The sequence below is a fragment of the Triticum aestivum genome, chromosome 3B (genome assembly GCF_018294505.1).
Source record: "Triticum aestivum cultivar Chinese Spring chromosome 3B, IWGSC CS RefSeq v2.1, whole genome shotgun sequence".
Classification (NCBI taxonomy): Eukaryota; Viridiplantae; Streptophyta; class Magnoliopsida; order Poales; family Poaceae; genus Triticum; species Triticum aestivum.
Window position 1 is genome coordinate 616,051,295 of NC_057801.1, and position 23,520 is coordinate 616,074,814.

The window sequence follows — 23,520 nt, forward strand, 5'->3', positions numbered from 1 at the left end:
TCAAGCTTCCTCTGTTCCCTCCATATGGTGATACTCCCTCTATTCCCAAATACGGAGTAAAAGCCTCCCTCTGTTCCCAAATACGGAGTATTTGTCTTTCTAGAGATTTCAACAATTGACTACGTACGGAGCAAAATGAGTGAAGTGAGCATAGAGGCATAGGGATACTGTAGATAGGAAGTCTTCGTGATCCATTATTCCCCATCTCAGTTAGAGAGAACTATTCAACTAGTCTTCGCAGTGAAGTGACAATACATGCTGCAGTAGATGGGACACATCCGTGTTGGTGTTACTAAATCAGCCTTACCCAGTACTGCCATCATGTTTGCCAGTAGAGCACGCTTCGTCAAATATGCGTACGCACCTCTCTCCCCCATTAACTAACATATGGGCCCTCTTGAGGTAGACCCACATTCCATCGGCGTAACTATTTACACTCCGAAGGACAGTATATCCTTGTAGTAGTACCAGTGGAATTGAGATTTAATGCACTTTCTTCCCCGTCTTTCACTCTTCTTCCTCCTCTCTTCCCCATTGTCAGGCGCACACCATTTCCCCCCGCTCACTGCTCGCCCACCCGCGCCATCTTCCTTGGTAGCTCGCGCATACCATATCCCCCCGCTCACTGCTCAGCAACACACGCCATATTCTTCGCTCGCCCGCCCAAATCCACTTCCCCGCTGGCTCGCAGGCACCGAAAAGCCCAATCACTCAGCTCCCTAAAAAACCTATGGCAGAACTGACTGAAACGCAGAGCCGCGATTGCAATTCCCTCCCCGATGTTCACTTGGAGTAGATCTATAATCGTATGGACCTACTCAGCACCGTCCGTCTGGCGGCATGCTCGGTGTCTTTGTGCCATCTACTCGTCTGCAACCGGCCGACTCTTTTCAAGACAACCTCTTGCTGATGCCCGATCCTCGCAGTTGGCCCATACACCGAGTTGACGATCCTACGGAGGTTGCTGTGGTGCCCCTCGACATTCTACCACTACCCGTCCACCTATCCTTCATGCGCGACCACTACTGGGCGGGCATGAAGACCAACTGAGTCGTCCTAATCCACCAATCCGATAGTCCATGGCGTCTCGTGGATATCTACACCCAGAGAGAGATCACCCTTCCATCGTTGGATACCGCCGCCATCGAGCTTCGCGGCCCGTCGGACACTCCTGCCTACTACGCACGAGACGCGTCAAGCTTTTGGCTCGACCTCTGTTTGCCGAAAGTTGTAATCTGCGAAGTGCCCACACCATCAGAAGACTACATAGATTACAAGCTCATTGCCTTGTTCAATATGGGATTAGTCTATCTCGAATCCGGTCGCCATACATGGTTATGGCTCATCGTCAATCCTGTTGAAGCAACATTTCTGTCTGATGCGATAGTGCACGATGGCATCATTTATGCGGTCGACGCACAGATTGGCTGCCTATACTGGTGGAATCTATTGTCGTGTAATTGTTCTATCTCATCTCATCTTTTACTTATGAATACGACTGCCTGTTCATTGTTACAAATTTAGAATAGATTGTATGTCTATAACCACATCATTGCTATATGTTCCTCTCATTTCCTAGATTTTTATGACCACACATGTTATTGTTAGAGTTGATATGGGAACAATTGGCATCTAATGATTGTTAGAATATATATTATGAGCATAACCTCATGATTCCTATATGTTACTCTCATTTCCAAGATTTTTATAACAACACATGTTATTGCTTAGTGTTGATATGAGAACAATAGTAAGTGCTATGTTAGAATATGAGTAGTCCCTGTCATAGTTGTTTTCCTCTCATTGTTACATGATGTTTGAACCATGACATATTGCTAGAATATGAAAGCCATTGGCTTATTTTTTTACTTGGGGTATGATTATGACCACGACATTGCAATTCTCTATCTATGATATGTCTCACTATTATAATAATCTTAATTCCACACATACTCTAAACATGATTGTTTATTTTTGTCCTTTTGGTCTCCAATTTGAATTTTTGTAGCAGACGCAAATGCGCTGGCCTTCATGATTCCACGACCTGGAATCATACCAGCCGATGGGTGGTGGTTTATCGGCAGTCATTTGATGCTCATTCACACATACCAAATTGATAAAACCATTACATCAAACCACATGCAGTACAATGCATGGTGCGTTCATGACATTGATGGCTATGGATGCTTCGTGTTCGAGAAAGATCCTAGCTCAGTTGGACCAGGCATATTCAACTAGAGGCGGGTTTACAGCCTTGGCAAACACTCCATGTTCCTCGGGCTCAATTATCCGATCATCCAACCAATCATCGATCATATCACCGGCGATGATTACACATCATACCATGGGTTTCATGAATCACCATAGCCAGAGATTCGTCAACACAGATTGTTGCCACATAATCTTTAGTGTGTGAAAGGCATCAAGCTTCCATGCGATGGATGGCTTTTGCAAACCCGACATGCGGCGATGTGGTTCATGACAACATCAAATATGCCCAACTTGATTCGTACTGATATCTAGACTAAGCCATGTATTCTACTGCTATAGCACGACCCTCTTTTGTTGGATATTTGTACTGTTGTTAGTTTGAAGCACTCCTCTGGTTTGAAGGATAGATACCTTTCTGGGATCAAGTGCATCCTAACTTACCTGCATAGGATGTACTGATAATGATGATGGAGATGCTGTGCAGAAGCCATATATATATATATATATATATATATATATATATATATATATATATATATATATATATATATATATATATATATACTGTATCAATTAGGCTTCAAGTGCGTACTTGTTAGTTAAACCTATGGTTAAAATGTGACACTAAATACAACTAGTAAGTAGTACAGTAGCATTACTAATATACGTTGGTCAAATTATTCATCATGTCCACACATTGAATTGACGTGACAACATGATGTGCGTGAGGTGACACAAGAATCCTGGCGGCGTCTATGGGTATTGTGGACTTCAGATTTGGAGTACCACTTATCTGTCTAAATCTTTCATCTTTCACTTAAAACAGTCGATTGATCATACATTGAGTACCAACCGATGCAAGTCCAAGAAGGATTGGCCGGTGCTGCCGGCTGGCGTCATGTTCGATCCCACGGATCAGGAGCTGATCGAGCACCTTGAGGCCAAAGTGACTGCTGACAGCGCGAGATCTCAACCTCTCATTGATTTGTTCATACCAACCATCAACAACGAGCACGGCATATGCTACACCCATCCTGAGAATCTTCCAGGTAAGACACCAATTGACCGTCTACTTGCACAAACATCTTCCTTTGTTTATAGCTCTATTTTTCTTTTTAGACGCAGACCTAGTGAAGCAATTACAATTTGACAGTTAATAAAAAGTGAAACAAGTGACGGCAACATGCCAAATATGTTATGAAAATGCCAACCACGTACACTAAAACCTGTATTCGACAATACTGCAGGTATCACACTAAGTGGCGTAAGCAAGCATTTCTTCCAGCGCAATTCCAGGGCATTCAAAAGGGGCACGTGGACGCGTCGCAAGATACAGTCGGAGTGCGGCATGCATGCGACATGGCACAAGACCGGCAATACCTTGCCAGTGGTGGTCAACGGCCAGCAGACAGGCAGCAAAAAGGTTCTGGTGCTGCACACCAACAAGAACTTCGACCAGTAGAGGACCAAATGGGTGATGCACCAGTACCACCTCGGGGACCTGGAGCAAGAGAAGGAGCGGGAGCTGGTCCTCTGCAAGATTTTCTACCAGATGAACACTAGGGCCAGGAGTAAAAAGATTATAAGTTAGTTTGGTATTGGTACTTGTACTACCTTGTTGTCCGCAAGTTGGTATTGTTGCTAATGATCTTTTGGTATGAAGTAAGTGCATGCACTTATTATCATGATGAAAAAACAATATACCTGCCACATCCCAGTTATCAATCTGTACTTGCAGAGTTCTCTCGTTTGTTGAGCAGGTATATTGTTTTTTCAGGTCAAGCAAGTTTCAACTGGGTTGTAGATTGCCCAGGCTTGGTTTTGTTTTTAACAGGCCCAGCCCATAACGACAACGGGGCACAAAGATCCAGCAGGTATCTACTAGCCTCTAGCCCACCAGCGTTAGTTATATTTTGTCTTACAACATCCGCATGTAGTTTTTTTACTGAATCAAACACACAGCCCAATTCTATTTTCCTCTTGAAACACCATGTCCTACATCCGTTTTCTAATATCTACCTATAGTTTTACTAGTTCATATACACGTATCATTATATTGAAAATACATAAAGTTCCCTTTTCATATTTACATCCTTATTTTTGTTGTTGTCTTCCCTCCCAGCACTGATTGTTTACCACTGGTTTTCCCTTAAACCAACTCAATTGTCCCACGTCTTATTTGCTTACAAAAACAAAAAGATTTTTTTGGCAAATCAATAAATTCTTAAAAAAAATTATCATTTCGGGATTACAATAGTTCGGACTCCACCGAAATGTCCAAAATAAGTTGAACTTTTTGACCGTGGTCCTGGGCAGAAAATGGGCTGTAATAAATTACTTTGGAATTAGCAAATGGGCTGCAAATTATATTTTTTAGCAAATGGGCTCTATGTTGTCTGCCACAGGTTTGGAGGCTGACTTGTGGGCCTACTAAGTTCATGCGTACACAAGGTTTCTCAAAAGTAGAAACTTAGTCAGCAATCGACTCTACCAGCGTCAGACCGCTAGATGTCAATCTAATGGCAATCGTGCTTCTTCAGTATTTGATCTTCCTGCTCCAGCCACCCAAACTAGCACCGACGGAACCGCCTGCTCCCGTCTCCCATGGCCGGTTGTGCTGCCGGGTAGGCCTCACGGCCCACGGTAATCGCATCCTTGGCCTGTCTATCCCTCTACTCACCCACACCTCCTGTTATTTTCCGGCGACGGCAGCCGAACCAGTCAACCCTCGTACTCCCCACCCCGTGGGCAACCACTGTCGTGTCTTCCTCGGCTCCGTGTCGTTCCCTTCGTAGGCCTCGCCGTTGTCCACCGCCCTGGTGCTCTCGGTGCGGCGTGGTCAACGTGGTCAACGAACGACATCCATCGGACATGGACTGTATGTGGAGAGGCTGACAGCTGGGTCCATCACCGCACACAAGGAAATTCCTCCTTATTACACGCAAAATAATGATTCCTCCACCTGACATCTGGTACCCACTACTAGAGTGTCCTAAAACTATGATTATTTAGCATGTACCGCAGATGGCGGCCAACATCGTCTAGTTAGCTAAGAGTAAGTTAGTACTTGTACACTACTAGAGTATTAGTAGGAGTAGATAGTTAACTTGGCTATGATGGTTGTCAATGTGGAAGTTCAGTACTCTATATCTGGACCAGACCTGTTACTCTGCTCTAAATGTTGAACTTTCCGTTTGAACGTATGGAATGGGTTGTCATTTTTTCACTTGGTTGTATTTGTCCTCCACGGGTTTAGAGACTGACTTGTGGGCCTACCAGGTTGACGCGTACACAATCAGGAGATAATTGTACTTGCAGAGGATGACAGGGACCCACCAAGGTCATGGCAGTACGCAAGCAAGTGCCTCCTTATTTCAAGCCAGTAAAAAATGGCTCCTCCTAACGGATTTCTGACATCTGGGTCCCATGTCATTGTCAACATAGTCAATAAATGAGAGAATTGCACAACGAGCGGCTGACACCAGGGACCCAATAGCTCGCCCAGTTATTTTGGTTTTGGGTTAATTTGATAAATGCCACTCCAAATCTGGTGATTTCGAGAAATGCCACTGCAATTTCCAAACTTCGAAAAATGCCATTTCTAGTGGAATTTTTCAAAGTCTAGAGTGCCTTTTTTTAAAGTTTGCAAATTGTAGTGGTGTTTTTCATAGTTTGCAAAAATTGTAGTGGCATTTTTCAAAGTTTGAAAATTGCAGTGGCATTTTTATGAATCGCCATAATTGGAGTGACATTTATCTTATCTGTTTTTGAGATGGAAGCAGGGTGTAAACCGGGCTGTGCGGGGCACTCTGGCCTGTCTAGACAGCCTTTTCTTTTATGTTTACCACATACTAGCTCACTAGTTTTTTTGTTCTTTTTGAAAATGGTAGCCCAGTTTTTTTTGTGATTTGTCAAGTAAGTCACTTTTTCAGGCCTGTTGGGCTGCAAACTTTCAAGACGGGGAGAGTTTCATTCGGTTGGCCAAGAAAATGGCCTATCAGTAATGAGAAATGGGTTGTACATTTTTAAAACACATCAAACCGGCAATTAGTTTCAATTTTTTTTCAATTTGAGATTTTAAATTGCATTCTTTTTCATGCGTGGACAATTTGTTGGATTTTATATTGATATATATTTATTTTTAAAATCAGTTTGAATATGACTCGAAATTTCGGGATTAAAAACAGTTCGGACCGCACCGAAATATGCAAAATTTTGTGTAATTTTTTTAACCGTGGCCACAATATGGGCTATTATGCTAACAAAAAGAAGATGGGCTCCAAAAAACCTTAAGAATTAGAAAATGATCTGTAAACTATTAGAAATAATGGCAGATGGGTTGTATGCTGTTTCCCACATATTTGAGGCTTTCCTAAAAAAAGGTCGATGCACAAGCAGTGACTGTTGGATGTCCATCCAACGGCCATCGTGCTTCTTCAATTTCTGCTCTTCCTCCTCCAGCCGCTCAAACAAGCGCTGGCAGGACTACCTGCTCCCTCCTCCCGTGTGCAGCTGTGCTGCTGCCCAGGCCTCACCGCCCCACTGTACTTCAATTGCTAGCCTAGCCATCCCTCTACTCACCCACACCTGTTGTAATTCTCCGGCGATGGCAGCCAAACTAGTCAACCCTCGTACTCCCCACTGCGTGGGCAGCCACTACCATGTCTTCCCCGGCTCTGTGTCATTCCCTTCGTAGGCCTCGCCGTCGTCCACCGCCCTGGTGCTCTCGATGCGGCGTGGTCAACATGGTCAACGAACGACATCCATCGAAAGTGGACTTTACGTGGAGAGGTTGACAGCTGGGTCCACGGCCGCTCACAAGGAAATGCCTCCTTATTATGCACAAAATAATGATTCCTCCACCTGACATCTGGGACCCACTAGAAGGGCCTCTGTATTTTGTGAAAAAAAAACGTTCGCCCCGCTGACAGCTCAAACCCACCAGCTATATCTTGGCACACTAGGAAGTGCCTCCTTATTACGCACAAAAAATGAATACCCCCCCCTGCGTGGGAGGCTGACTTGTGGGCCTACTAAGTTGACAGGGACGGAGGGCTTTATCAACTTAGTCAATATGAACGATTCTAGCTCCACTGACCATACGATGTCCATCCAACAGCCGTAGTGCTTCTTCAACCTCTAGTCTTCTTGCTCTAGCCGCCCAAACTAGCGTCGGTTGTGCCGCGTGCTCCTGCCTCCCGTGGCCGGCTGTGATGTCGCAGAGGCCTCACCGCCCCCTACTACTCTCACCGCTAGCCAGGCCATTCGCCTCTACTCACCCACACCCCCTGTTATTCTGCGGCGATGGTAGCCTCACACGACAGCCGAACCAGTGAACCCTCATACTCCTCTTCGCGTGGGCTTTCACTGCCGCGTCTTCCCCGGCTCCGTGTTGTCCCCTTCCTAGGCCTCGCCGTCGTCCATCGTCATGTGCTCTCGGCAGGGCATGTTCAATGTGGTCAAGGAATGACTTACATCGGAAGAGTATTGTACGTGGAGAGGCTGACAGCTGGGTCCATGGCCACGGCAAGGAAGTGCCTCCTTCTTACACGCAAAATAATAATTCCTCCACCTGACAGCAGGGACCCACCGGACGGGCCACCATATTTCGCGAAAAAATGTTTCCCCCCTGACTGCTGGGACACACCATGTCGTGGATTTGTCACGGCAGATGTCCTAGTGTGAGGACTTAGTCAAGAGGCCAACGCATCTGTGTGGTAGCTTGAGAGGGTTCATCGAGATGAGAGACACGAGGCGGATCAACACACAAGCCAAGGATTTAAATAGCTTCAGGCCTCAGGAAACATCATCCGATAATAGCCCTACATGTTGTTTGTGGCTAGGTATCATTATGCTCATGAGGGAGTCGTTGTATAAGCCGGTTGCCCTTTAGTTGTGTCTAGCCTTAGCGATTATTTCTCTTGTCTCTCTTGGGGTGCCCTGTCCCTCCTTATATATGTTGAAGGGGCGGGTTACATGACTAGTCCTAGTAGGATTAGGATTACTCTATTACAAGTGGAGTCCTAGTCTTGCTTCCTTTGTAGGAGAATATTCTTTATGCCTTTCCTCTTAAGTTGTCCCACCATCATACGAACCGGCCTACTGGGCCTTGGGCATTGTCGTCCGTCTGACCCGCCCGTCGGGTTATTAATGAGTCGTCAAGATCGGGCGGGTTACCCGTGAATCGCCAAGCTCCGGGCGGGTCACCAGTGAGTCACCAAGATCTAGCCGGGTCATACATCCGGCCGGGTTACACCGTGCGGTATATCCCCGACATTAGCCCCCAGTTTAATTTAGATTTATCCACGTTAAACTGATCTGCAACACAAACACAAGAACAAATTTGACAGGTTGTGCTCCGGGTTAAATATTCTTGTAAGCCGGCACCTGATCATCCTTAAGTCCTTGTCATTTCCTCCTTCTAGAAAGTTCGGGTCATCAGGCCAGCTTCATACACTAGTAGAAAAGAGGGCTTTGGTTCAGGCCTGGCCAACCCATTAGTCCCGGTTCTTCATGAACCGGGACCCATGGGGGGCATTATACCCGGTTCATGAGCCCAGGGGGCCGGCCGGGGCCTCGTGGGCATTGGTCCCGGTTCATCTGGATCCATTTGTTCCAGTTCTAGGCACGAACCGGGACTAATGGGCCGCGCTCCTGGCCCACAGTCATTGGTACGGGTTCATGCCTAGAACCAGTACAAAAGGGGGGGTGTTTGTTCCGGTTCCTGCCACCAACCGGGACTAATAAGTTTCCTATATATACCCCATCGCTGCAGCAGAGCACTCCACAGTGCTCTGTTTTTTGCTGGCCGGCGAGGGGGAGGGCATTGGGTGCTCTAGCTCACCTCCTATGCACACGAGGTGTTCGATGAAATGCCCGAGCCACACTAGTTAAGCTTTCTCCTCTCGAAGCTCGACCTCGGAGCTCCATTTTTTCCCGAGATTTGTCTAGGCTTAGCGGTCCGTCACACCCCGTCCCCGTTTTCACAGCCGTCGATCGCCCGTCCTGATCCCGTCGCCCGCACCACATGGTGAGCCTCTTGTTCTGAGCTTCTTTCTGATTTTCTTACTTTAGATAGATACTTGTCTGATTTTCTTACTTTAGATAGATACTTGTCTTATTTTCTTACTTTTGACACACATAATTATATATAATGCACGCAGATGAACCGGCAATGGATGTACGGTGACAGACACACCTCCGAGTACATTAAGGGTGTGCATAATTTTCTCGATGTGGCTTGATAACTGAGGGAGTCCTGGATTGGGGGGTGTCCGGATGGCCGGACTATAGCCTTTGGCCGGACTCCTGGACTATGAAGATACAAGATTGAAGACTTTGTCCCGTGTCCGGATGGGACTTTCCTTGGCGTGGAAGGCAAGATTGGCGATACGGATATGTAGATCTCCTACCATTGTAACCGACTCTGTGTAACCCTAACCATCTTCGGTGCCTATATAAACCGGAGGGTTTTAGTCCGTAGGACGAACAACAATCATACCATAGGCTAGCTTCTAGGGTTTAGCCTCTCTGATCTCGTGGTAGATCTACTCTTGTACTACCCATATGATCAATATTAATCAAGCAGGAGTAGGGTTTTACCTCCATCGAGAGGGCCCAAACCTGGGTAAAAACATCGTGTCCCTTGTCTCCTATTACCATCCACCTAGACGCACAGTTCGGGACCCCCTACCCGAGATCCGCTGGTTTTGACACTAACATTGGTGCTTTCATTGAGAGTTCCTCTGTGTCGTCATCTTTAGGCCCGATGGCTCCTCCGATCATCAACAACGATGCGGTCCAGGGTGAGACTTTTCTCCCCGGACAGACCTTCATATTCGGCGGCTTTGCACTGCGGGCCAATTCACTTGGCCATCTGGAGCAGATTGAAAGCTACGCCCCTGGCCATCAGATCAGATTTGGAAGTTTGAACTATACGGCTGACGTCCGCGGAGACTTGATCTTCGATGTGTTCGAGCCACAGCCAAGCGCGCCGCACTGTCATGAGGGGCATGATCTAGCTCTGCCGCCGGACAGTGCCCTGGAAGCCGCACAAGTGTCCGCTCTGACCCTTAGCTCGGACCCGGCTGCGCCGGTCGAGGACGGGTGGCTGGACACCGCCTCGGGGGCTGCTATTGAACCGAACACCAACCCTGTCCTTTGCGAAGCTCATGACTCCAAGGTGCCGGACTCCTCTCCGGACTCCGAACCTTCCGCGCTCCTGCCAATCGAATCCGATTGGGCGCCGATCATGGAGTTCACCACCGCGGACATCTATCAGCACTCGCCCTTTGGCGACATCCTGAATTTACTAAAGTCTCTCTCTTTATCAGGAGAGCCCTGGCTGGATTATGGTCAGCAAGGTTGGGATGCGGACGACGAAGAAATTCAAAGCCCACCCACCACCCGCTTCGTAGCCACTATCGAAAGTTTAAACGACGTGCTTGATTTCGACTCCGAAAACATCGACGGTATGGACGATGATGTACGAGATAAGCATGAACCAGCACCTATAAGGCACTGGACAGCCACCTCATCTCACGATGTATACATGGTGGACACACCTAAAGGAAGCGACGACGAGGAACAACGGGACGCCACGAGGGATCATTCCCTCAAAAAGCAGTCAAAACGGCGACGTAAGCGCCACTCAAAATCCCGCCTCGACAAAGACAACAGCCATACAGACCCAGCCATAGAGCAGGGCGAACCGGTGGACGACGAACATGCTATCGAGCAACCGTCCGAACAGGACAACATGGATAAACAATCCGTCCCCAGCGAAGATAACAGTCCGGACGATGTCACGCTGGACAAGTTGCTGGAGCAGAAGAACCTCCACAAAAGGCTCGTCGCCACTATGCGTAGCCTGAAAAAGCAGAAGCGGAAGCTCAAAACAGCGGAAGATAGTCGCCGAACAAAGAGCTACCCGAAGCGAAAACTACTGCCCGAATTTGATGAGGAGGCCGTAGAACCCCCGCAATCAAAGAACAAGGAGACCACCCGGTCGGATAGACGACCCCATGGCAAACATAGAGCGGCAAATGGCGCTGCACACAAGCTGACACGCGATCCGCACATGGATTCACATCAAAAAGATGGCCCAGTTAGATCTATCTACGGGCCAAGAAAGCAAGCTCTAGTAATCCATGCAATAGATCAAGTATCCAAATATTACGGTACACCTAAATATAGGGGTGCCGCACACCCCCTATGTTTCACCGATGAGGTTCTGGATTATGAATTTCCAGCGGGATTCAAGCCCATAAACATAGAGGCATACGATGGAACAACAGACCCTGGAGTCTGGATTGAGGATTACATCCTCCTCATACACATGGCTAGAGGAGATGACCTCCACGCCATAAAATACTTACCCCTCAAGCTCAAAGGGCCAGCCCCGCATTGGCTCAAAAGCCTCCCCGAAAACACCATTGGAAGTTGGGAAGAGCTCGAGGATGCTTTTCGGGCAAATGTTCAAGGGACCTATGTCCAACCTCCGGATGCAGACGATTTAAGTCACATAACTCAACAACCCGGAGAGTCAGCCCAAAAATTCTGGAACAGATTCCTTACTAAAAAGAACCAAATAGTCAACTGTCTGGACGCTAAAGCCTTAGCATCTTTCAAACACAATGTCCGAGACGAATGGCTCGCCAGACACCTCGGCCAAGAAAAGCCAAGAACAATATCCGCATTAACAAGCCTCATGACCTGCTTTTGCATGGGAGAGGATAGCTCGCTGGCAAGATGCAGTACCAGCGACCCAAGTACATCCGAAGTCAGGGATGGAAACAGGAAACCACGATGCAACAAGGACCAGCGCCGGAACAAGGGAAACAACCCGAAGAGCACGGCAGTCAACGCCGGATTCAAAAGCTCTCGGCAGAATCATAAAAAACTGCCCCTTAAGGATAATAGGGACGAGTTGTCTAACTTAAACAAAATCTTGGACAAGATATGCCAAATCCACAATACTCCCGGGAAGCCTGCAAATCATACCCACAGAGATTGTTGGGTCTTCAAGCAGTCCGGCAAACTCAATGCCGAACACAAGGGGCTCGACACACCAAGCGAGGACGATGATGAACCCCACAAGCAGAGCACCGGAAAACAAAAGAATTTCCCACAAGAAGTCAAAATAGTTAACTCACTTCACATGACAAAAGGGAAAAATAGAGCGGCGCCCATAGAGGTACGCACCATACGGCCTATCCCAGAGGAGTCCCGCCACTGGTTGTTAAATCCAATCACCTTCGACCATCAGGATTACTCTAGAAGTATCCAGAATGCAGGATGGACTGCCATATATTAGATCCGATAATTGACGGACTCCAATTTACACAAGTCCTAATGGACGGTGGTAGTGATCTAAACCTGCTATACCAGGACACAATCCGCAAAATGGGGATAGACCCAACCAAAATTCGCCATAGCAACACTTCCTTTCAAGGGGTAATGCCAGGCCCATATGCCCATTGTACGGGCTCTCTACTGCTAGAAGTTGTGTTCGGCTCACCCGACAACTTACGCCGCGAAAAGTTAACCTTCCACCTCGCCCCATTAACATGTAGCTACCAACCACTACTGGGACGCGAAGCTTTCACCCGCTTTAACGCAATACCGCATTATGCATCCCTTACACTTAAAATGCCCGGTCCGTGAGGCATCATCTCCTTAAAGGGAACTATCGAGTGTTCCTCGAGCGCGGAAGATTGTGTGACTGCCTTGACAGCCACACACTAAACCGGCTTCACTAATCAAAGCACCTAAACAGGTTGTCCAGACCCCGGACACGGTTAGACGAGTCCAGCGTAAACATACAAGGGCTTACTAGCCGCATACCCCCGCACAAGGGGCTCCGCGCCTGTACAACAAGAGACAATAAAGCTCAATCTTATTCATTTTTTGAATCATACTTTGTTTATTTAATATAATGTACATTTTCGCACGATCTTTTTCAACTAAGTTCCTCTCTTTTACAGATGAACACCGTGCTACACCCGTCTAGGATATGGCACAACGGAGACACATGCGGAGACGTGTAGTAGGGACCCGTGACAAGGATTCTTTTCAGATTAAGACCCTTTGTAAACCTTTTTTACTGTCTCTTGTTGATACACATCCCCTGGTTTCTTGCCATAACCGAGGAGGAGGCTGGCGTTTTGGCATGGGCCACTTCAGAATTTTGCGCGTACCTGGACACTAGGGGCTTATTACCAAGGGCGTTGTTCAGCCCGTTTTCATAAAGAACGAATACCTTAGGGAGTGTTTGGCATCTCGAGTTAGGCCTTATATGCATCATCTCCGAATCATGTCTTTGGTCAAATGTTGGGTTTGCCCAGCTCCTGTGTTTTGCTACCTTACATTCCGCTCTATCGGCTAAGGCAGCAACAGGAGAAATACTGCGATTGTGTCCCGGTTCGGCCAGGCGAGCACCTCAGTAGAGAAAGCTGAAAACTGACTGTCATGATATAGCGTGAGACTGGTCAACCACTCGATGACCCGCCGGAATCTATAGGATTCCTCCACATTGACGAAGGGCCGTTTCCCGGTCAGGCACATACGCGCCCCGAATTCGGGTGAGCGCGGTGCCCCTAGGAGCTATATAGTAGCCCCACTGTCAAACTCCTACGGCTAAGTGAAAGTGATAAAGCATTATTGTCCGGTTGCCTAGTTTGATGCGCTACCACCTCCTTTATAGGACCAAGACGTTGGATCAAGTGTGAAAATGCGCCTTTTCCAAACACCCCCGCATTATATGCGTGGGGGCTGAAGCCGAAGACTGCCATCTTTCAGGTTATATATACATATAAATTAGCGGCCGCACAGGAGGTATTTTAATTCTTGAAAGGCACACGTATAAAAAGCTTTTATATTCCATCGATACATTGTTTCACAATAATACATGTTATTCGAACATAATATCCTTCGAGCACTACGTCTCTATTAAACGAGCGCCCTGCAGAACTTCCTGAAAATAGTGCTCGACAGGTACTCGGCTTCCGTCCGAATCTTGGGATGCAACATCGGTGGCCTTCATCTCCGCCCCGTATGTCTTGACACGGGCAAGAGCCATCCGCGCATCCTCTATGCATGCCCACCTCCTCATTGCATTGATATGCAGCACCGCACGAAGGAACTGCTGCACCAAGCCAAAATAACTCTTCGGCTCGGGCCATTTCGGCCACAAAAGACTCACGACATCCTTCATGGCAAGTCCGGATAACCTATTCAGCTCCGCCCATTCGGCCAAGCGATCGGTTAATGGAAGTCGGCGCTCTGGATTATGGAACTGTGACCAAATAACCTTTTCCATTTCGTGATCCTTTTGATCTCAGAAGTGTTCGGCCGTGTCTGCGACACTTGCCGCCAAGTCTAGCTGATAAGAATCCTCCGCACTCCACAGCCGGTCCAACTGAGCATATTTAGAATCCACGAAATTCCTCCGCAACAGAAAGGGCTTTCCAGCCGCGATATCTCTGGCCTGACGCAGCTCCTCCTTCATAGCTCTCATCACAGAGCGAGCATCCTTGGCCTCGGTAGTGGCATTCTTCAGGTCCTCTTGTACCGCTCGATCTTCTTTTTCAAGAAGTTTGCGGCGGTCGGCAGCATCCTTCAACTTCACGATCATCTCGGCCATTTCCTTCTTGCTTCGGCAGTGAGCAGCCTGTTCGGCTTTTAGCTCTTCGGCCGCCTTTAAGGCAGCTGCATCACTCTTTCTGGCCTGCTCCCTGGCTCGGGCGAGCTCCGCCCAAAGTTCTCCATGGCAGCGGCACCATCTGCATCAAGCATACATGTTGTAAGGCACGGGCATCAAGCTCCCTTACTAGGTGTCCGCGGAGAAATTGCATACCTTGTGACTCGTCAAAACGCTTATTGACAAGCGCGATGTCGGCATCCGCCACGTCAAGTTGCCGCTTTAGTTCGGCAAATTCATCAGTCCGGTTAGCCACCAGACCCTTCGCCACCTACATAGGAAGGGCGACATATTATACCTGGGATTATGATCCTCGGCGCGCTGTCATTTTTTGACAACACACCGAGCCTCAGGGGCTACTATCTACACAGGGTGCATTTTATATGCGAAACTGTCAGAAGGTACATCATTTTGCATACCTCAAAACCTGTCAGTAAACTTCTGACGACTTCGTGCAATCCGCTCTGAGCGGATGAAATCCTTTCAATCACCGTACCCATTAACGCACGGTGATCTTCTGAGATAGACGCTCGCCCGAGCAGATCCTTCAGCTCCTCCGACAGTAGACCAGGTGGTGCCGGACTCTTCCGATGGCTTCTTTGGAAGGCCGGACGCGGAGGGCTTTGAGGGGACATGCGACTGCCTTCTGGCCCCGCCGGACTCGGAGAAACCCTTCGCGATGACACCTCAGGGTCGCCCGCCTCGCAAGACGGTACGGCAGGGGGAGGCGTTTCACTCTCCATCATCTCCGGACGAAGATCCCCCGAAGATGAGCTCTGCTGAGAAGGGCTGAGATCCGAACTACAAGGTAAAACTTCTGTTATCTTCATCAGAAATAGGGCAGGGATATCCTTTATTTTAAAAAGAACTCCCCTTTTTACTTACGGCTCGGTGGAGGGCTGATCCCCTTGGGGGCACAATGCGGCCGAGGCATCTCTCGGCGCAGGACCCTCGGACGAAGATTTCGTCCCCTACTTTGAGACCATGGTCTCCGGGTCTTCAGAGGCGGACCTCTTCTTCCCTTGGATGGAGGGATTCTCGATCCCTCCTTTCCTGACAGCCTCCTTCACGGAGGCGGTAGCTTCCTTGTTCCCCCCTTCACCATCTTTCGAAGGCGCAACCTCCAGCATCCTGGTTAACACGGGATCCGGCGCGGTCTCAGGGAGGGGGGCTGGACACCTGATTAACTTTGCTTTCACTATCCACTCCTGTTCAAGGAACAACTCTTTTAAAGGGCAAGTTCATGATAAATATGGGATAGCGTGTCCCGGTACAGGGCTACCTACTTGAGTATCCACGTGATTGCAGCTCAGACCTGCGTCCTCGGTCAAGTCCGGACACATCGCTTGTGATCTGAAGAAAAGCTTGTACATCTCCACGGGAGTCGCGCCCATAAAATGTTGGAGAGCTCATGGTCCCTCCGGGTTAAATTCCCACAGGCGGAGGGGGCGACATTTGCAGGGCAGGGTGCGACGAATCAGCATGACCTGCGCTACTGCAACCAGAGTGATCTCTCTCTAGGAGGTCTTGAATACGGCCCTGCAACAAGGGCACGTCCTTGGACGGCCCCCAGTCAAGTCCTTTATTGACCCATGATGCCAACCGTGGTGGAGGACCCGAGTGAACGGCAGGTGGTGCCACGCATTTGGTGCCCCTGGGAGCTGTGATATAAAACCACTCTTGTTGCCATAGGCTGAGCTCCTCTTGAAAAGAGCCCTGGGGCCACGGAGCATCAGCATTCTTGCTTATCACAGCCCCTCCGCACTCTGATCATCCTCGGCTCCACTTTGAAGGTTTTGAGCCACAATCCGAAGTGAGGGGTAATGCGGAGGAAGGCTTCGCATACGACAATGAACGATGAGATGTGGAGGATGGACTCCAGATCCAAGTCGTGAAATTCTAACCCATAGTAAAACATGAGCCCCCTCACGAAGGGGTCCGTCAGGAAACCTAGCCCCCGAATTAAGTGAGACGCGAAACTATGCTTTCGCCAGGCTTGGGAGTGGGGATAACCTGCCCTTGGGTAGGCAGCCTATGCGAAATTTCGCCGTTTAGATACCTGGCATCTCTTAGCTTTGGCAAGTCTTCTTCCGTAACGGAGGAAGGCATCCGTCGGCCTTGCAGGTCGGAGCCGGACATCATCGAAGGTCTGAGGTGCCTGAATCTGGAGCTTTGGGTGTTGGAACTCGAGGCGAGGGGCAGATTCGATTGAGATTGAAAGAAAGGAGTGGAGCCTTGGTCTCTTTATAAAGAGGTTGAATACCAAGACCCTTCCCCGTGACCGTTCGGGACTCGCCTTCGATAGAGGAGACGTGCCAATGGGCACGACTGGGTTACCTGCGCCCGTATTAATGAGAATCCCGGAATAAGGGGACACGATCTCTGATTTGACAAGACGTGCCAAGGAAACCGCCTCGCTAAAAGCGCTGAGGTGGGACAGTAAAAACGATTCGAATAAAGGCTTGGCCGTGGTGTGGTGTCACATCACGGAATACGCCAGCAGATTGAATTTGTGTAAATATTATTCTCTCTACGGTGGTATGTGGAACTTATTTTGCAGAGCCGGACACTATCCTTGTGTTCAAAATCCTCTATGAAGTATTCGGAGGAAAACCCTCCTTGCAATGCCGAAGACAATCTGCGCGCCGGACTCGTCGTCATTGAAGCCTGGTTTAGGGGCTACTAAGGGAGTCCTGGATTAGGGGGTGTCCGGATGGCCGGACTATAGCCTTTGGACGGACTCCTGGACTATGAAGATACAAGATTGAAGACTTCGTCCTGTGTCCGGATGGGACTTTCCTTGGCGTGGAAGGCAAGGTTGGCGATACGGACATGTAGATCTCCTACCATTGTAACCGACTCTGTGTAACCCTAACCCTTTTCGGTGCCTATATAAACCGGAGGGTTTTAGTCCGTAGGACGAACAACAATCATACCATAGGCTAGGTTCTAGGGTTTAGCATCTCTGATCTCATGGTAGATCTACTCTTGTACTACCCATATCATCAATATTAATCAAGCAGGAGTAGGGTTTTACCTCCATCGAGAGGGCCCGAACCTGGGTAAAAACATCGTGTCCCTTGTCTCCTGTTACCATCCGCCTAGACGCACAGTTCGGGACCCCCTACTCGAGATCCACTGGTTTTGACACCGACAATAACCCACAAGTATAGGGGATCACAACAGTTTTCGACGGTAGAGTGTTATAAGTTCGGGGTGCCGCACTTGTGAAAGTGTTCGGACTTATCACACCATGATGCGGGAAACATAAGCCCCTGGTGTATTTTAGCCGTACCAAAGTGTACGGGTGCAACATGCCGTAAATGAACGTATGTATAAAAAGGAAATGCAATTATAAGCAAAAAGGTGCTGCATTGTTTATTCAAGAAAGACTGCTGTAAGTGCAGAACGATACAAATGGTGCGATAAGCAAGGGATGGGACTGTTAAACATGTCCCCCTCCAGGGGTAGGCTACCGAATGGTGTGTAAAACAGATTTAATGCTCGTAATGGAGACCACCTGGATATTCGTTGTAGCCTTTATCCTTCCTTGGCTGTTGCATCGTGAGTTCGGCAGGTTTGCTGCCAGACAGGGCCTCTGACGAACGGAGTCCTGTGGGTTAAAATAAAAAGGGAAAAAAGAACGACACACTTGAGAGCCCCTGGTGTGGTTGAGCCGCAGTCTGGGCTTATCGTGGTCGTGCCCCTCTCCCCATGCCCATGGTATCTTCAGAGCGTAATGGTGTACGCGAAGGACCTGTTTTGATGTTTTACAGGGGCTGGGGTTGGGGCCGCACTGCTACGCGTGCTCGGAACATGCCAAGTGGTCTTGTTGTAGGTTACTCCGGGCGCGCTTAGCTATGTCTGGCCGCTTAACGGCCGGACTCGAGAATTGCCTTAAGAGGCTGCATTGTACTTCTGCCGCGAGAGCCGCTGTATGTTCCTCCGTTCGGAGAGAATGTTCAGTGTTTCCGTTGACTGTGATGACTCCTCGAGGGCCTGGCATCTTGAGCTTGAGGTATGCATAGTGCGGCACCGCGTTGAACTTTGCAAACGCAGTACGTCCGAGCAAGGCATGATAGCCGCTGCGGAACGGAACTATGTCGAAGATTAACTCCTCGCTCCGGAAGTTATCCGGGGATCCAAAGACCACTTCCAGTGTAACTGAGCCTGTACAATTGGCTTCTACACCTGGTATGACGCCTTTAAAGGTCGTATTGGTAGGTTTAATCCTTGAGGGGTCTATGCCCATTTTGCGCACTGTATCCTGATAAAGCAGGTTCAGGCTGCTGCCGCCGTCCATCAGGACTCTGGTGAGGTGAAATCTGTCGACGGTTAGGTCTAGGACCAATGCGGCGAATCCGCCATGGCGGATGCTGGTGGGGTGGTCCCTTCGGCCAAAAGTGATCAGGCAGGAGGACCATGGATTGAACTTCGGGGCAACTGGCTCCATCGCGTATACATCCCTTAGCGCACGCTTCCGCTCCCTTTTGGGTATGTGTGTTGCGTATATCATGTTAACCGTCCGCACTTGTGGGGGGAAACCCTTCTGTCCTCTATTGTTCGGTGGTCGGGTCTCTTCCTCGTCATCGCTATGCAGCCCCTTGTCATTGTTTTCGGCAATTAACTTGCCTGCCTGCTTGAATACCCAACAGTCCCTATTGGTGTGGTTAGCTGGCTTTTCAGGGGTGCCGTGTATCTGGCACAAGCGGTCGAGTATGCAGTCCAAATTGGACGGACCTGAAGCAGTTCTTTTGAATGGCTTTTTCTGCTGACCGGGTTTAGAGTCTCTGAATCCGGCATTGACTGTCGTATCCTCACTATTGTCGCCGTTAATGCGGCGTTTGTTTTTGTTACGACGCGACCTGCCACTATGGTCCTTGATGTCCGGACTGCCAGAATTTTTGCTGAGGTTGTTGCTGCGTGCTAGCCAGCTGTCCTCACCTGCGCAGAAGCGGGTCATGAGTGATGTGAGGGCTGCCATGGATTTCTTCATCGTCCGCATCCCAACCGTCCTGACCGCAGTCTGACCAGGGCTCTCCTGATAACGAGAGATACTTTAGCGAACTCAAGATGTCGCCGAAAGGTTAGTGTTGAAAGATGTCCGCTGCGGTGAACTCCATGATCGGCGCCCAATCGGATTCGATCGGAGGGGGCGCGGGAGGTTCGGAGTCCGGCAAGGAGTCCGGCACCTCGGAGTCAAGAGCCTTATGAGGGACAAGATCAGTGTTCGGCTCTATTGCCGTAGAGGTTGCAGCCCCCGAGGCGGTGTCTAGCCATCCATCCTCGACCTGCGCTGCCGGCTCCGAATTGAAGATTGTAGCGGGTTCGAGTGCGGCCTCCAGGGTACTGTCCGGCTGCAGAGCTAAATCATGCTCGCCGTGACAGTGCGGCACGCTCGGCTGTGGCTCGAATCCATCGAGGATCAAGTCCCCGTGGATGTCGGCCGTGAAGTTCAAACTTCCAAATCTGACCTGATGGCCAGAGGCGTAGCTTTCGATCTGCTCCAATTGGCCAAGCGAATTGGCCCACAGTGCGAAGCCGCCGAGTACAAAGATCTGTCCGGGGAGAAAAGTCTCACCCTGGACCGCGTCGTTGTTGATGATCGAAGGAGCCATCGGGCCTATGAGTGACGACACAGAGGAACTCTCAATAAAAGCACCAATGTCGGTGTCAAAACCAGCGGATCTCGGGTAGGGGGTCCCGAACTGTGCATCTAGGCGGATGGTAAGAGGAGACAAGGGACATGATGTTTTTACCCAGGTTCGGGCCATCTCGATGGAGGTAAAACCCTACTCCTACTTGATTGATATTGATGATATGGGTAGTACAAGAGTAGATCTACCACAAGATCAAGGAGGCTAAACCCTAGAAGCTAGCCTATGGTATGATTGTTGTTCGTCCTATGGACTAAAACCCTCCGGTTTATATAGACACCGGAGAGGGCTAGGGTTACACAGAGTCGGTTACAATGGTAGGAGATCAACATATCCGTATTGCCAAGGTTGCCTTCCACGCCAAGGAAAGTCCCATCCGGACACGGGATGAAGTCTTCAATCTTGTATCTTCATAGTCTTGGAGTCCGGCCAATGATGATAGTTCGGCTATCCGGACACCCCCTAGTCCAGGACTCCCTCACATGGCGTCCCAAATCTCCCCGATCGGCGGTGAGTACAAGGTTAGAACCATCACCAGCGATGAGTTTGACGTCATCTACACACGTACTTCCGCGACGGTGAAAGGATGCCTTTCTCGCTTCAAACGCATGTTCGAAAACTCACATGATGAGTGGGTCGCTGGGCTAGATGTTGAGTACACCACAGTCGTGGGACGAGATAAGGATCTAAAGGATGAAGAGAGGAAGAAGCCCGCCATGATCCAGGTTTGCGTACATAACGTTTGCTTCGTCTACCACATATGCCATGCCAACATTGAGTGCCAGGATTTTAAGAACTTCCTCGAGGACAAAACAGTCAAATTCGTTACTGTAGACTTTGAGAACGACAAAGAAGTCCTGCGTTGGATAGGCCTCGTTGTAGGCAACCCCTTCGACATCCAGAAGAATCGGCTGGTGCCCTCTCGTCAGCCCTCAATGTTGACCCTAGCAGGAGCCATGGTTCATCCTTCGTACCGCAAACTGGAGAAACCTCATTACACGTTTCATCATCATGCATGGCAGCGGAATGTACTAGATATAGACCACATCCAGTACGCTGCAATGGATGGCTACCTTTGTTTCAATATCTACAAGGGTTGGATGAAGAGCAATAGCCAAGTTGGCGGTTCAAGCAAAGAAGTATCGGCCAAGAGGAAGAGGGACAAGGACGAAGTTGAGGACGTGGACGAGGACTCCGAGTAAGGTGGCAGTGTCGTTGCTCATGGCGGTTCTAAACTTCTAATGTAGTGTCTACCGGATTAGTTGCATAGTTTAATTTCAAGTGTGCTTAGTTTAATTTGAGGGGTGTGTTGTGCTGAGCTCCCAGCAGAACTATGTTATGTTTCTTCTCGTTACTTTAACTCTTCAGTATGTACATACTAGTACTAGTATTTCCTTAATAGAATTTAGCACCCCAATTAAGCACGTACTAGCTTTTTTAATAGTACTATATGCATAATTTGGCGACGAGCGCTCTCTATATGGCCAGCTCGACGAGGAGCGTCCCCCGTGCAGTTCTGCACTATTATTTGGTGCTTGACACGTCGACCCGGTTGCTATATGTCCCACATGTCGGCGACGGAGGAGTATATGATACGTCTCCAACGTATCTATAATTTTTGATTGCTCCATGCTACTTTATCTACTGTTTTAGGCAATATTGGGCTTTATTATCCACTTATATATTATTTTTCGGGACTAACCTATTAACCGGAGGCCCAGCCCAGATTTGCTGTTTTATGCCTATTTCAGTGTTTCGAGGAAAAGGAATATCAGACGGAGTCAAAATGGAACGAAATCAACTGGAGAAGTTATTTTTTGAAGGAAAGCAACCCAGGGAACTTGGAGTGCACGTCAGGGGAGATACGGGCTGCCCACGAGGGTGGGGGCGCGCCCACCCCCCCGGGGGTGCCCCCCTGCCTTATGGGGCCCCCGTAGCTCCTCCGATGTACCCCCTGCACCCATATATACTCTTGTACCCTAAAACTTCCAAAACAGAAGATAGATCAGGAGTTTCGCTGCCGCAAGCCTCTTTAGCCACCAACAACCTCTCGGGAGCCCATTCCGGCGCCCTGCCGGAGGGGGATCCCATCACCGGTGTCCATCTTCATCATCCCGGCGCTATCCATGACGAGGAGGGAGTAGTTCACCCTCGGGGATGAGGGTATGTACCAATAGCTATGTGTTTGATCTCTCTCTCTCGTGTTCTCTCTCATGTTCCATCTATGGCACGATCTTGATGTATCCCGAGCTTTGCTATTGTAGTTGGATCTTATGATGTTTCTCCCCCTCTACTCTCTTGTGATGAATTGAGTTTCCCCTTAGAAGTTATCTTATCGGATTGAGTCTTTATGAGAACACTTGATGTATGTCTTGCCGTCATTATCTGTGGCGACAATGGGATATCATGTGCCACTTGATGTATGTTTTGGTGATCAACTTGCGTGTTTCATGACATTATCAACTTGGGTTGGCACACGTTCTTGATTCTCCGGTAGAAACTTTGGGGCACTCTTTGAAGTACTTTTATGTTGGTTGGATGAATCATGCCCATGGATACTTGAGGTGACAATGGAGTATCTAGGTGACATTAGGGTTTTTGTTGATTTGTATCTTAAGGTGTTATTCTAGTACAAACTCCTTTATAGATTGATCCGAAAGAATAACTTTGAGGTGGTTCGTACCCTACCATAATCTCTACGTTTGTTCTCCGCTATTAGTGGCTTTGGAGTGACTCTTTGTTGCATGTTGAGGGCTTGTTATATTATCTATCTATGTTATTATTGTTGAGAGAACTTGCACTAGTGAAAGTATGAACCCTAGGACTTGTTTCCTATCATTGCAATACTGTTTACGCTCGCTTTTATCATTAGTTACCTTGCTGTTTTTACAATTTCATATTACAAAAACCTATATCTAGCATCCATATTGCACTTGTATCACCATCTCTTCA